We start from the raw sequence: 14,347 nt of genomic DNA on the forward strand, positions 1-14,347 counted from the left end.
AAGAACTGAAAGCAGGGTCTGGAAGAGATATTCATACATTCATGCTTACAGTAAAATTATTCACCACAGCAAAAGGTGGAAGGGACCACCAACAGGTGAGTGGATGACTACGATGGGGTGTATACATACAGTGGAGTGTTAGCCTCAAGAGAGAAGGAAGTTCTGATACAGGCTGAGGTATGGATGAATCTTGAGGACACTGTGCAAAGTGACATAAGCTGTCATGAAAAGACAACTACTCTATGATTCCAATTGTATGAAGCGCCTCGAGTACCTCTCATTCACAGAGACAGAAAGTAGAATGGCAGTTGCAAAGGCTAAGGGAGGGAGGAATGGGGAGTTACTGATCCCCAGATGCAGAGTTTCACTTCTGCAAAAGTTCTGTGGATGGAAGGAACGATGGATGGATGGATGGATGGATGGATGGATGGATGGTGGTGATGGTCGCACAACATGTGACTGAACTTCATGCCACTGAACTATATGTACACTTAAAAATGGCTAAGATGGAACTTTTTTTATGCTATGTGTATTTTACCAAAATTAAAAAAAAATACAAGCAGTACAATCACCATCATCAGTATACATATCAGGAGACAACTTAGGTCCCCAGTGCCCCTGCCTTATTGCAAGAGGCTGTGCTGATGAGGGCCCTGCAGAAACCACTCACAAAGGAGTGCTGGGACTGCGCACAAGTGTGGAATCCTGGAAGAAGGGAGGCCACGCTGCAGAAAGCCGGTGAACTGCAGAGCCCTGACAAGCCTTTCTTGGAGACCACAAACCTTTCCAGAGCTTTATAAAACCAGTGATGTGACATTTCTCCATTAACAGTCAGAAATCATTTTAAGTGCCATCTTCACAGACCCGACATATTTGGACAGGCTAAAAAGTTCCACATCATTAATTCTTGCTTTTGACTGTTAAGAGGTTTTGCTTTGTGCCTTAGACAGGGGCAATGGATACTCAGGCGATCTTTGCGGTTATTCGGTACGTCTTAGAATCACAATATTAAACTTGCTGGCGAGGACTTACCGGTTTATTTCTAAGAGACACTCTCGATCTGGGTTCCCCTCCGGTGGGGAATTTTTCCTGGAGCAGCGGCACAGCGATGGAGAGATGGATGTGGAACAGCAACATCTTTCCTGAGAGGGAACATAAGAAAGACAATTACCCAAGGCCAAGGTGAAATCACCTCCCCACAGCCCCACCATTTATGTACCTCCTGTAACTCACGAGTGCCCAAAAAGCCACACCTCTGCCCACAGCATCTAACAAGCTCCCTTCCCACTTCTCCTTTAAGCTCGGTGCTGGGCTGAGCTGGGCGCGCAGAGAAGATGCAATCCTTGCATCTGATAACTTCACATCCTCGAGTGTGAGAAGCACTCAAGTAGGAATGACGCCGTCAGAATATAGGATATGCTGTGGTTTTGTCTGCAAAACATACAGGAAACACAAGCACCTCCTCTGATGCCACTTTCAGATGGATGAGAAAGCGAAAGCTCAGAGAAACAAAAGAAGCGCGAAGCCACTTCATGGACTTTGCTCAATCAGGTAGTGGTCTCAAATGCGTGCTCCCTCGTGCCTGGTCTCTGTCTGGACTCGGATGGAGCCCAGAGCTGAGGCTGAGAGCACAGGATTCCCTCCCTATCCCAGCCTGCCAGCCCCCCAAAAAAGGAGACACTCCCTGCCCCTTGGCTACAGAATGTGCAGCCACCCCTTGGATCAGAGAGGCAGACAGCCAGCGAGTGCAAACGGCAAATCCATCAGCACCGCTATCCAAACTGCGAGGCAGGCCACGCTGTCTTCGTGAATTAAATATGACACGTTGCAATGATCTCGTGGCTCGGAGAGACCTCACCGCCTGACACGCTGGGTCAGCCTAATTCCCAGCCTGTTTCAGACACCCAAACAAATTAACACATGTTCCATGATGATACAAAGTCGTGTTTGTGTGTATGCGTGTGTGTTTCAAAGCCTCCATGATCGTCAATTAAACATTTATCTGACTTCCACTGACCTATGAGAGGGAGGTATCATCCGCCCGCTCGGGGGGAGCATCAGCTGTTTTTCACAGTCAGCTTCCCTTCTTGGTCAGTGGAACGTATACTGAAACCTCAATGAAGAGCCCTCACTGTCTTTTGTACTGGATCCATGTACCAGGCTGAATGAAGCTTTTAGAACCAGCAAGGACCAGATGGCCCTCCAAGAGCATCTCTGAATGTTTGGATCTGAGTCATTTGTACGCGGATGTCTTCACAAAATAGCAATCTGGGGAACAGGCTCCAGGCTGAGTCCAGCTTTCCAGACAGCCCATCTTTGCCCACAATTGAGTAGACAAGCACAATATTGTCGGCTTCCACAAAAATGTTACAGCGTTTATCTATATGTGTAGCATCAAATACACGAAGAGTCCCCATCAGGCTGTCACTACAGCGTTAGTTCGCCACAGCAACGTCCCTCCCCAGTTGTTTCTCTTTTTCCCACTGCACCTACAATTTCTCTCCCAGGACAGGAATCAAGCCAGCTTTGTGAATCAGCCAGCAGAGGGTACTACAATACTGGTGCACTGATCCAAATCCCAGCAAATTCAGAACCGAAAAAGATTTCGACTCATTGAAATGGGCTCTAGTTTCACCATGTGCTGGGAGCTCCCAGCCAGAAAGAGGAGGACCCGGGGATGCGAGCGATGGAGCCAGGGCTGTACTGGGGATGGGCCTGCTCCTCTGAGGAAGAAATGAGGTGTCAGTGTGAGTCCAGGATCATGAGTCCAAGGGGAAGGGTAAACTCAGTTCAAAAGTGGGAAGTGATCAAAATTAAGGGTCAACCCAGCACTCCCACTTCTTGGTATTTACCCTAGAGAGATCTTATGTTTGCACAAACAACTGTACATGGATATTTATAGCAGCCCTATTCATAATCACCCCAACCTGGAAACAATCCCAATGCCCTTCTACCTGTAAATGGATAAACCAACTGTGGTATATCCATATAATGGAAAACTACTCAGCAATAAAAAAGAACAAGTTATTGATACATACAACACCAATGAACCTCAAAGGTACCCTGTTGAGTGGGAGAAGCCACTCTCAAGGAACAGCTCCATTCTCATGATGCCATTTGTATGACCTGTTCAACCTCTGAGCGTTGCCAGGGACTGAGAGGGAGGGGAGAGGATGACTACCAAGGAAAGAGCATGAAAGAATGTTCTGGAGTTGATGTAACTGTTCTCTACTCTGCTTTTGGTGATGATTACGTGAATGTATGCACACGTGTTAAAATTCACAGAACTGTACAGGCAAGTCCGTTTCACTGATGTTAATTAAAAAATAAAAATTTAAAAAGAAAAGCAACAAGGCATAAAAAAATCAAAGGGGTATAATTCGAGGGGCAGGATGGGGTAAGTAGACAGAGAGTGAGGTCAACTAATGGTCTTCATCTACAATGTACAGGTGAAGTAAAGCAAAGGTCAGAAGCAGAGCTGAGCAAGGAGGACAGGCTGACAGGGACAAGGGGAGAGGTCGGGCTCCCCACTACCAACTGGTTGAGGTGGGGTCTCCTGAATACCAGCAGCTCCAGCTGAAGGGATCAGAGGAGCCAACTGGACCCACGTGGTGTTGACTGAGCAAGGAGGCTGCTGCTCAATGTTCCTGCAGCCCCAGGGCTCTGCTCGCCCTTAGGAACCCACATTCATGGCAACACAGAGCTGCCTCAAGTTAGTGCTTGACTTCATTTATCAGTCACGAGGAGCCCATCAGCTTCGGACAGAGGTTTAGTGGAGAGGGCAAGTGGCAAACCAAAGCCAGACAGATCTAATCTAACCCTCTTGTTTACAGATAAGGAACCCGGAAGGGCAAAGTAAAATGACACACAGTGAAAATCACACAGCTTGTGAGCACCTTCAGGAGCCCTGAATCCCAGCCCTGGGCCGTACCCACCCTGCCTAGCACCACTCCATCATCAGGTCTCTAGCCCAGGATGGTATTTCTTCTCATCTGTCCTGGGTAGGTGAGACCATATTTTCCATTTAAAAGATGGCAAAACAAGGGATAGACGGGATTTTAAAATTGTAGAATAGATAAACAAGATTATACTGTAAAGCACAGGGAAATATATACAAGATCTTATGGTAGCTCACAGAGAAAAAAATGTGACAACGAATATATATGTGTTCATGTATAACTGAAAAATTGTGCTCTATACTGGAATTTGACACAGCATTGTAAAATGATTATAAATCAATAAAAAATGTTTAAAAAATAAATAAAAAATACATAAAAAAATAAAAGATGGCAAAACAAAGGTGACTCGAGAGCATCCCATGACAACACAGGGAAAAACTGATTTCCTCCCTTACCCTTTCATTTGTTGTCATTACTCTTGTTCTTTTCTCAGATGAACTGAGATCCTGTGTCTCTTTTCTGGGTCAGCCTTCTCTTATTCATGCCATCAAAAACAATGATTGGACTGGATGATTAAAAAAATAGTCAAAGTTCTTACTATCAAATCAACTCACGTCCTATTCAATGTTTTCCATTTCTACTTAGCTTTGGAGAGCTCAGAAGAGGGTGGACTGTCCTGATTTGCTTGGACTGAAAGTTACAAGAGAAAAGCTTTGGCTGAGGAAGACGCTGAGATCAAGGTACTGGCCCAGCCCTGCTAATAACTGGATGTGAGATTTTAGGTAAGTCATTTCCTTCCTTAAGACTTAATTTCCTCCTCTATAAAGTGAGCTGGTTGGATGAGAAAATCGTTAAGGTACTTTCCAGTCTTACAATGTTACATTCCATATTTCGTCCTAAGTATAGATGGCAAATAACTAAACTGGTTCACAAAAGAACAGATATGTTTCAGTAATTCAACAAATATTAACTGAGAGTCTACTCTATTTTCCAGCTACACACTATCCAGGAGGTATTTAACAATATGTGAGAAACGAAGCCTGCCTTAAAGGACACACAATCTCATGGATCAGTAGAAGAGTTTGGGTTTAAATGATTGAGAGTCAAGGCACAACTGTTCCACTTGGACCCAAGTGGGCCATTTGTTGAGCCTTTCTGAACCCATTTCTTCATCTATAAATTGTGAATAATAATGGCTCGCTCTGGGAGTGAAAAATAAATGAAGGTATACTACGATTTATTATTAAGTCATTTATATTACTATCCTGCCCTCTTGAAACATCGTTTTTCTTTCTTACCCTATACTTTTTTGCAAATAATCTCCATTTTTAATCTCCAGTTGAATTTTCTATTAGTGCTTTGAGATGCAACTCAAGTTCCATTTCTCCATAAAGACTTATCTGTCTGTTCCAGCCAATACAACTCTCCCTTGTCTCTGGTTTTCTGTTGCCTTTTAAAAACATGTGGTATTTTCTATCGCTTCATAACTGACTTGGGTATGTGTGGTTTTAAACTCTTCTGAGCTCCAGCTTATGTTACCAACTGCCTACAGAGACCTCAAATTCTACCTGTGTCAGGTAGAATCCATAATCTTGTCAAAGACCCTGCTCCTCTTCTTGGACTCATTTCAGTTCAGTTTCCCAGTTACTTACATAACTAAGTATGTAAGTGTTTCTTCTCCATCACAGCCTCCTCTAACCCATCCTGTTAATTCCAACTTTCATGCATCCCTTAAATCATCCTTTCTTGTCTCCAGTGTCTCAGCCTTCTGTGAACATCTCTTGACGAGATTAATGCAATAGCAGAGGGCAGAATACATTGATATCACCCAGGAAGCTTTTTCAAAATACCCTTATTTATCTTCCCATCACCCCATATCACATCAGAAACTTGATTGAGGGAAAAGATAGAAAACTAAGGGAAAAAACTAAGTTTGTGGATCCTGCAAAAGCTTCCCAGGTTATTCTGATACACTTCCCATCACTGCTGAGAACCAATGTTTTAATCTTTCTCCTCTCGAGCCCCTTCCCCCTCTTCTCCCCAAATTACTTTTCAAAACCTCTAATAATAATGGCTCCTCACTGCCTTTCAGAAACAAGCAAACAAACAACAGATTCCTTAGCCTGGCTTTCACGTTCTGGCTCCAGGCCACCTTACTGACCTGGTTTCCTCCCATTCCTTCCATGCCCCATAGCTTCCAGCCAAACCAAACTAGACTTTGTTCCTCCAGACATACCACGCCCTTTTACAAGCCCAGGCCTTGATTCATGCCACCTCATCTTGAGATTCCCTTCTGCCCATCTCACTAGCCCTATCTGCGAAAATTCCGCTTAACTTTCAATGTTCAGACCAATTCCATCTCCTCCACCAACTCTTCACCAATTTTTACTCTCTTCCAGGCAGGGTTAGCTGTTCCCTCCTCTACATTTTCATCTCCTTCTACTCACAGTGTTAATCTCTAAATAACAGAATAGGTGTGCCATCTTTCTTGACTCCCTCCAAAAGGATATGGGTCCCTTCTTTGGTCCCCTAAGTAACTTTTTATACCTCTGTTATAGTTACATCCTGTTCTACTGTGTGTGTGTGTGTGTGCGTGCGTGCTGGGGAAAGGAGTCTCATAACCTGTTTGTCTGTTAATGTAGACCATGAACTCCTCAAAGACAGATACCATCTCATCCTTCTTTAAATCCCCAGCACCAAGCAAGCATCTGGAATTTTACTGGGCACTGAATAAATAATGCTTCAGCCAATATCCAGAATAGACATCGTCCCCTCAGGAAGCATGTACCGGCTCTCAGAAGTGACAGTGCCTTTCTTCTGCCCCTCCAGCAGACTGCCAATACCGCCTTCTACTGAAATGACCTGTTTATGAGTTCATATCCTTAACTAAGACTTCAAGTTCTTTAGGGGTGGGAACCCTGTTTTCAGCTTTTTCCTGCCGGCAGCACATTGCACAGCGCCTGACAAATAGTTCCACTCACCCATGTTCTGAAATAAGTAAACTGGATGCGCTGTCACTCCCTTCCAGATGATAAGTGCTTCGAGGACCCCCACCGCATCTTGTACCACTGTCACAATTTCAGTAACGTCTCTTCCAGTACTGGACTGAGAGCGAGCATTCAACAAACTATCTGGCAATCAAAAAATTCTTACTGAATATTCCTGAAGCGGCTTGGGCCTGCCTTGAGAGGATGCCGTGTCTGTCTTGGCTGTATTTCCAGGAAAGGAGGGCTTCAGTCTTTCAGTGGCTATCTCCCACCTCTAACTGCCGCCCTGTACACACCCTGGTATTTCAGCGTGATGAGTCCTGTCACTACAGAGGCCACATCTGCCACTTTCCAACTCCCAGCTTATTTACCTGGTTTAATATCAGCCACCTCCCTCCTCTCCAGTCGTCCCAGTATGTTCACCAGGATGGCACGTGCCATATAAACCTTGACCAGGAGTAAAAAAATAATGCCTACTTATGTGAAAAGTTCTAGTCCAACAAAGCTGAGGGTTGCATGGCTCTTCAGTGTGCTTACATAATACACAGGCCTACTGGGTAATGAAAAATGGTTACATTACTTTATCCACAACTGAAGGGTTCTGGAATTTTGTTTTTAAGAATAAGCTGAAATGTCAGGATATTTGTGGAAATAAATCCAAACTCACATTATTATTAAAATAAAAGTTATGAAGATACTGTGGTATGTTTTATTTTAGGCAGTAATAATAATTACCATGTTTTTAAAAAGCATAAACATAATAAAAGCTCCCTTTGTCTCCACTGTTCAAGAAAAATAGCACAAATACGCTTCTACAAGTTTATAAACTGCCCTACTATTCTTGAATGCCTGGGCACAACTTAGCTGACACCATCACCTAAAACATTGAGTTAGGTACTGAGCAACCAATGAGGAGACAGTTCTTCTGGAAGTTGGGAAATTACATTAACTCAAGTTAAATAAAAAGGGCAAACTCAACATTAATCATAGCAGATCGACTGGGAGGATGGACAGAAAGCAGGGCTGTCATCATGTATATCACAATAGCAGAGACATCAAAAACTTTTAGTTTTTTTCCAGGTAGGTCTATGTATGAAATTACATGGTGTCAGAAAACAATGACCTTGACATGGGATACAGGTGGACTTTAATTCATATTTATCATTGTATTTAAAAGTCCTCAGAGTCAGGATCATGCTAAAATTCTATGATCTAGGATAGGTCATTTTCTTTCTGTAGTGAGGTCAGCTGTGTGATTAGCCGCAACGCAGTATTTTAAGGCTCCATCAAGGAGAACAAAATAAAATCAGGAATTGAGGCAACAGGACAGATGAGTCTTGGGAAATCTGACACTAGAAGAAAGGTTGGTCTGGGCTTGCATGATTCTGACTGATTATCTACGTGACAGAAATTCCTTGGTATAAAAGGGAGTAATCTGGAATATCCAAAATAACCAGTCCTAATACAGCAAGGACAGGTCCCCAGTTGAGATCACCACTCTGCAGACTTGAGTTGCCATTTCAGATCATTTCTCAGATTTGCAAGTAGTGAAAAGAAAAAAAAAAAAACATTTTGAGAAGCTAGCATTATCCATCCTAAGGTCCTCATGTACTATGTCAACGTGTTACATATAAAGAAAGCTCAAAATCATTCAAACTGTCTCAAATGTGCAAAATAGTTGATTCTTGAAACCAACAAAGGGCATCATATTGAGGCAACTTTTCCTGCTGATTGTGAGCTTTTTAAGGGCAGTCTACATCTTGGGTCCCACAAATCAACGCAAAGCTACGACAGAATTCCTCTAAGATCTCAAGTGTAACCTTGAAAAGTAACGCACGATGGCACAAGGAGCTGAGCTGGAAAGCTGAGGTCTTCGTCTTGTGATTCAGCACCGTGTGTTTCTTAACCTTGGATAAGCCAAGACTCCTTTTGGTCTTCAGTGTCCCCTTACGTATGTCAGGGGGAAAATAAAATAACCAAACTCTTTCAAAAGTATGAGGATGAATTAGATTGTGACCATTAAGGACTAGTTTTTTGGGAAAAGATTTTGCAGCAATAACAATGACCTGTTTCCTTCAAGAGGCTGAACAATTATTCTATGAGTTCTTGACTTTTACTTGGGTGAGCTGGTCTCCCTGGGGTAATGGCACTGGTGTTTCCTGTTGGATTTTATGTTAGTGCCACCTGGTCAGTGGTTGGGGAAACCAGCTGGCCAGGAGGAACTAAAATAAAGAAAACCCGAAGGGGTAGGGACTGGTAGGGATTGAAGGCTACAGAGGCATTACGGAATTGCTAACGTTTTGAAGGAAGGCTAATCCTAGATTCCCTGTGAATACCCTCCCACAAGACTCTGTTAGCAGTTCAGCATCTCACATCTCCTCTTCCATCCTCCCAGATCTACACTCAGAGAAATGAGGAGGGGAGGAATTTCCTCCAAATCGTCACTGTTTCTCTTACATTGACTTTCACATGAAATGAAAACATAAAAAAATCCAGCCCTAGATTCCACGTAACTTGTCTTAGAATATTCCTGGGAGTTTTATGCTCTACGTAAAAACACCAACTGTCAAAATAATATAATTATTTTTCAAGGAAATCCCAAACATCTACAGTTAGCCTAGCAAGTTTATATAAATGGAATCATGCCCACATGCCCTCTGCCTTAGAAAAATAAATCTGGGGAGAAAAGATAGCTTCATCAAAGCATCCTCTAGAGATGGAATCCTCATTTCTCAGATTTGCTTATTTTAAAACCCAACTCCTTGAATGTGTAACACCATAGCCAAATGCCACCTCTTCGCTAATTGAACAAACCATTAGGAGCTTTCTGTTTGCTTCCCAAAATATCACAAGAACAGTTTGTTATGCTGGTTGATTAGCACCGGAGAAAGTCTTCATTTTGCTAACATGTGTCACGTTATCTTATGAGTACTACGAACACTACGTTGCAAAGGAAATTAAATGAGCATTTTATCTCTGAAGGCCTCATACAGTTAAGGTGTGCTATTTATTTTTAAAAAGGAAGGGGCAGCTCAACTTTGTTCTCCCAACTTGGAAGGGGAAAAAAGAAATCCAAAAGGGTTTTTTGGGGTTTTTTTTTTTTGCACAGTGATAACCACGATAGGTGTATTTGCTGTTTAACTGGAGAATCTCAATGAAGAATATTCTTTTGAAAAAGAAATTGTTTCCAGTTAATGGGAGGACCGAAGATGAGTTTAGTATTTTGGACCACACACTGCTGTGTAAGTGGTCATTTTCTATCATCCTGAGGGCAAATGGGTAAACGGAAGCAGGAGAGCTACATCCTGCTTTATCCTCTGTACACACACCTGTGATCTTTTGCTTCCTTCTGGATAAGCTGTTCTTCGAACATGCCAAAAGATGCTGTTTTTTTCCTTTATTGTTTAAAGATATTTGTATTTTTAGGGCACAGGAGATATAAGGCGCAGATAATATTTTGACCACCTTGTGCTCAATATGTAAAATACTAGAGGTGGCGTTTCCATTTTCAAGCCCAGGTTGGGTCTTCTGTAGGATTTGGAAGTTTTCTACTTCCTGAAACGACACAGCATGGTGTAAAATATTTGGCTTAATGGTTGAACTTGAACCTGCACCTTTAAAATGTCGGGGGATTGACCTTGGCCACGAGATTAGCTGTTCCTTTTCAGATGATCCAGCAGAAATTAAGTATCTGCAGGGGGCACAGGCTAAGAGATGGGGCTCCCTCCAAGCCTGTTCTCCCATGGGCATGAGCATTCCTTCCAGCTCCGTGGAAAACTGCACTCTTCTGCAGGGCAAAAGGGCTGGTTTCCACTGCTTCAACCATGGAGACCCTGAGCCTTTCATTAACCTCTTTGTCTCTTTAGCATTCTGAAGTGGAAATACTAACCAGCTTTGCAGTACCTCAGTCGTTTCCCCCTCATTTCACCTTTTACCAAAGAACTGGTCAGAAGATGGGGCTCTCCATGTCTCTCTGTCCAAAATGCTCTGAACAAGTCACCAATACCAACTTCCCAGGACACAAAGGCATCGGAAACATATGTTTACATATGTTCCTCGGAAAAGATATGGAACTTTATCACAGATCAATTTTCCTTGCTCACAATTCCTGGCCTAGAGTTGCTGTAGGTTCATGCAGATGTGTGCTGGAAATTAAACAGTGTGCTACCAGGGTGGCCGCAATTAAATTCGGACTTGCATTCAAACCATGGCCTGCTCTGCATTTCTTCAAGAAGTTTGCTTTCTATAGACATTTCAGAATGTCTCTGCACAAAAGAAGGAGGCAGGGTGACTGGGCCCAAGTCCCTTAAATCAAGGCAATGAAAACGGGAAGGAAGAGAATGTATTTGCAGGGTGCCAAAGGAGCTGTTCATATGCATGAAGATCTCACACCTCCAATTTAGGCTGCTTTCTTAGGGAACCCCAAAGTTATTCCACCCAGGTTCACAACGCTGACGACAATCATTATTTGGAAAAGAAAGAAATGAGCTCATCGTGAGTATCAACCCAACAGCATGTGTCATAAAGTGGGATGGCTCCTCAAAGGAAAAAACTTCCTCTGCATTCAGATAAATCCCCTTTGGACTTAAGATACATTTTGGAATTGAAATGCTGACTCTTAGCAAATTCTGACAATATTCAGGAGTCCTGGGCTCATGCCCGAATTAGATGGCTTGAGGGGAGAAAAAAAAAAAAAAGATCAACTAAGAACAATTTGTTTCTAGACAATTATAATGGTACAATATTTTGAAGGGAAAACAAAATGGAGAACTAAAACAGGTATGTGATTTTTTAAATTTGCAAGTGTGTCTGCTTTTCAGCAATACTTTTTGAAAATGGAATTCAAATTTGATCTGCCTTCTGACTTTTTCTATATGGAATCGGTTTTAGTCACTTTTATTTATTTGAAGAAATACAGATTATATAAAGTCAGATTTACTGGGAAAAATTCCCAGTGTTTTCATGTTTATGTCAAATGCCCATTTGAAATACTTCCCTAAAAATCTATTTTGAGAGTGTGACTCCACACCCTCTGAAAACTTTGGGACTTATCAGAGGAGTTGGCCTGTTCACAGAAGATAATCGCTTGTGCATAAATGTCACTGAAAAGAACAGCTATGGTTAGTGAAGGTGCAAAATAACATAACCCCAAGATACACAGCCACGCAAATGATAGTCAAAGCTGTTTTTTGTAATGCACATTGGAAAGTTACCACACACATTTCACATGCAAGCTTAAATGATCTGAAAAAGACAATTACCAATTCAGGCTGAACTGATTTCAACATTTGAGCAAATCACAAACAGCAGGTCTGGCAGGGCTTAAAATTTCCATCTAGTTGTTGAGATGGACCAAAAAATAAATAAATAAACAAATGGGAGGCCTGACAGATGACTAAGACTTTTCTCATGATTTTTTGAAACAGAAAATGCAGCAGAAAATACAACCACGGAAGTCCTTGTGAAGAAACTGCCTTTGGCATCCAGGCTGGAGCAAACAAGCTCCCAAGACACCTCCCCCTCCCACCCCCACCGACCGGACCCCTTCACTCTCGGTGTATTTCCTCATTTCGTGAACGGTATTGCTGAGCTGTTTATCAAAACAGTGTGCAATAAAAACGGCTACACTCAACTACTCTACGAACTCCTGCAATTTTCTCCCTCCTCCTGGACAGAGGCCACTAGTAAGGAAAAGCCTCCGGAAGGGGAAAAAAAAAAAAAGCAGAGCAGTGAAAGCAAAGAAACAATAGACAACCGGGGCTTTGACAGAGCCTTCCCTCAGCCTTCTTTCTGCTCCTGCTGTGACACTTGCTTTCAAGAGCAAGGGCGGCTGCTATGGGATGGATGGACAATGGACGGAGGGAATACAAGGCAGGGGGGAAAAAAGGAAATCAGATGAATTCTGAGCTAAGATGGCAGGGCTCTCACCTTTTCCTTTAAAAAAAATTTTTTTTTAATTTTGCGAATAGTCTGGATGGAGATATCCCGCAGAGAAGAAATGAAAAGGGTGTCTGAAATGCTGGATGGTTCTGAAGGCTTCTGCATTTGCAAACGCGTTTTAGAACTCTTTGCAGGGCAATACTTGCTGCCAGCCATCTCTCTCCCTCCCTCCCTCTCTCTTCTGTTTTATGTCCTGCAGTCTCCATCACACCTCTATTAGTAAGAAGACTTTCTGCCCGTGTAAGTAAGTGAGAGTGGCATTCCTTAGTGCTTGAATCAGGACCCATGTCTGCATGCATTTCCAATTTAAGGAGCCTGCAGCGGTTACTACAACTATCAATTAGTCAGCAAGAGCTGAGACCTTCACCGCCTCTGAACGAACAAAGGTGGAAAAATAAGCATCTTAATCACACAACTTGCTAGCTACAAGTGAAAGCACCTTTTCCTGTTTAGCTCCCAAATCTATGTAATATTATAGGCTATTAATGTACCCAGATGCATAATTAGGTGTGGAGTGTCTAAAAGCTTATGTTTCTTTGGCATCATTGGGGATAAAATGTGTTAAGCTGAACTGAAAGCAAGTACCTGGTGACAAATAAGAGTTTATGACATATCTGATCCATGCTCCGTTTTAATTAACCACCACCAGAACGTATATTAACTGTATGGTAGAGTTCTTTGTCCATTTCAGTGGCTTTTAGGAAAGAAACTTACCAAATAATAACAAAAAGAAGAGAGGGAAATATTCAGCTATAGAAAAGCATGTAAGAAGACCTAATTATTCTCCACAATAGATGAAACTATTTTGGCTGAAATTCAAGTCTAGATTTTGTTTCACACTGGGTGGGTTTCTTTGGGCGTGTGTGTGTGTATCATTTAATTGCGCACATTCTGAATACCAGCTTACACTGGATATATCTGTTGTAACTTGCACTGGGTGTATTTTGTGCTAACCATCTGAAACAATATAAGGAATATAAAGAATTCTTTTATCTCATTTTGCAGAAACCTCAAAAAAATCCACACTTTTGAAAAACAATGCTTTGTCTTTTAGTTTTCAAGGACATCAAAATAGCGTTAACTTGAATACATAAGAAGAAAGAGGAAGGTGTAAGTAACAGCTGGTCTTCCTCACTTTTGAGTACGGATAACTGCAAAGGCAACAGTGTACTTCTGTTTCTGATGTGATCTGTGACTTTGCCCCTCTTTTCTGGTGCATAAAAAACTGTGTTTCTTTCTTCAGCCCTTGTTGTTAGAACTGAAATTATTTTCAAATAAGGTAAGGGAGATACCCTGGAGGTTAATATTTCTTTTTAACTCTATAAATAAAACAGGAATTCTCACGTGCAGACATGTATTCACAGCCAAGCTGTGGCCGGGGCTGCAGAACAGTCCTACCTTCTTTCCCTCTGCTAGTCATTCCTCTTCTTAGGACCACCTACCTCAAGAGCAATTTCTGTTTTCTTTCTTCCCAGACAAAATGACTCCAACAATACTTTTACCCCTTTTAACCCGGGAGGT

General features: G+C 42.3%; 1 long non-coding RNA gene across 1 annotated transcript in view; it reads right to left on the reverse strand.

Annotated features, from left to right (window-relative positions):
* The window catches only part of LOC105094508 (uncharacterized), a 202,218-nt gene that overhangs the window by 131,034 nt on the left and 56,837 nt on the right, over positions 1-14,347 (reverse strand). The window contains exon 2 of the long non-coding RNA XR_010378936.1: positions 1,033-1,142. This is a non-coding gene — a long non-coding RNA (uncharacterized LOC105094508). The remainder of the gene's footprint in view (positions 1-1,032; positions 1,143-14,347) is intronic.

This window comes from Camelus dromedarius, chromosome 34 (assembly GCF_036321535.1).
Source record: "Camelus dromedarius isolate mCamDro1 chromosome 34, mCamDro1.pat, whole genome shotgun sequence".
Taxonomy (NCBI): Eukaryota; Metazoa; Chordata; class Mammalia; order Artiodactyla; family Camelidae; genus Camelus; species Camelus dromedarius.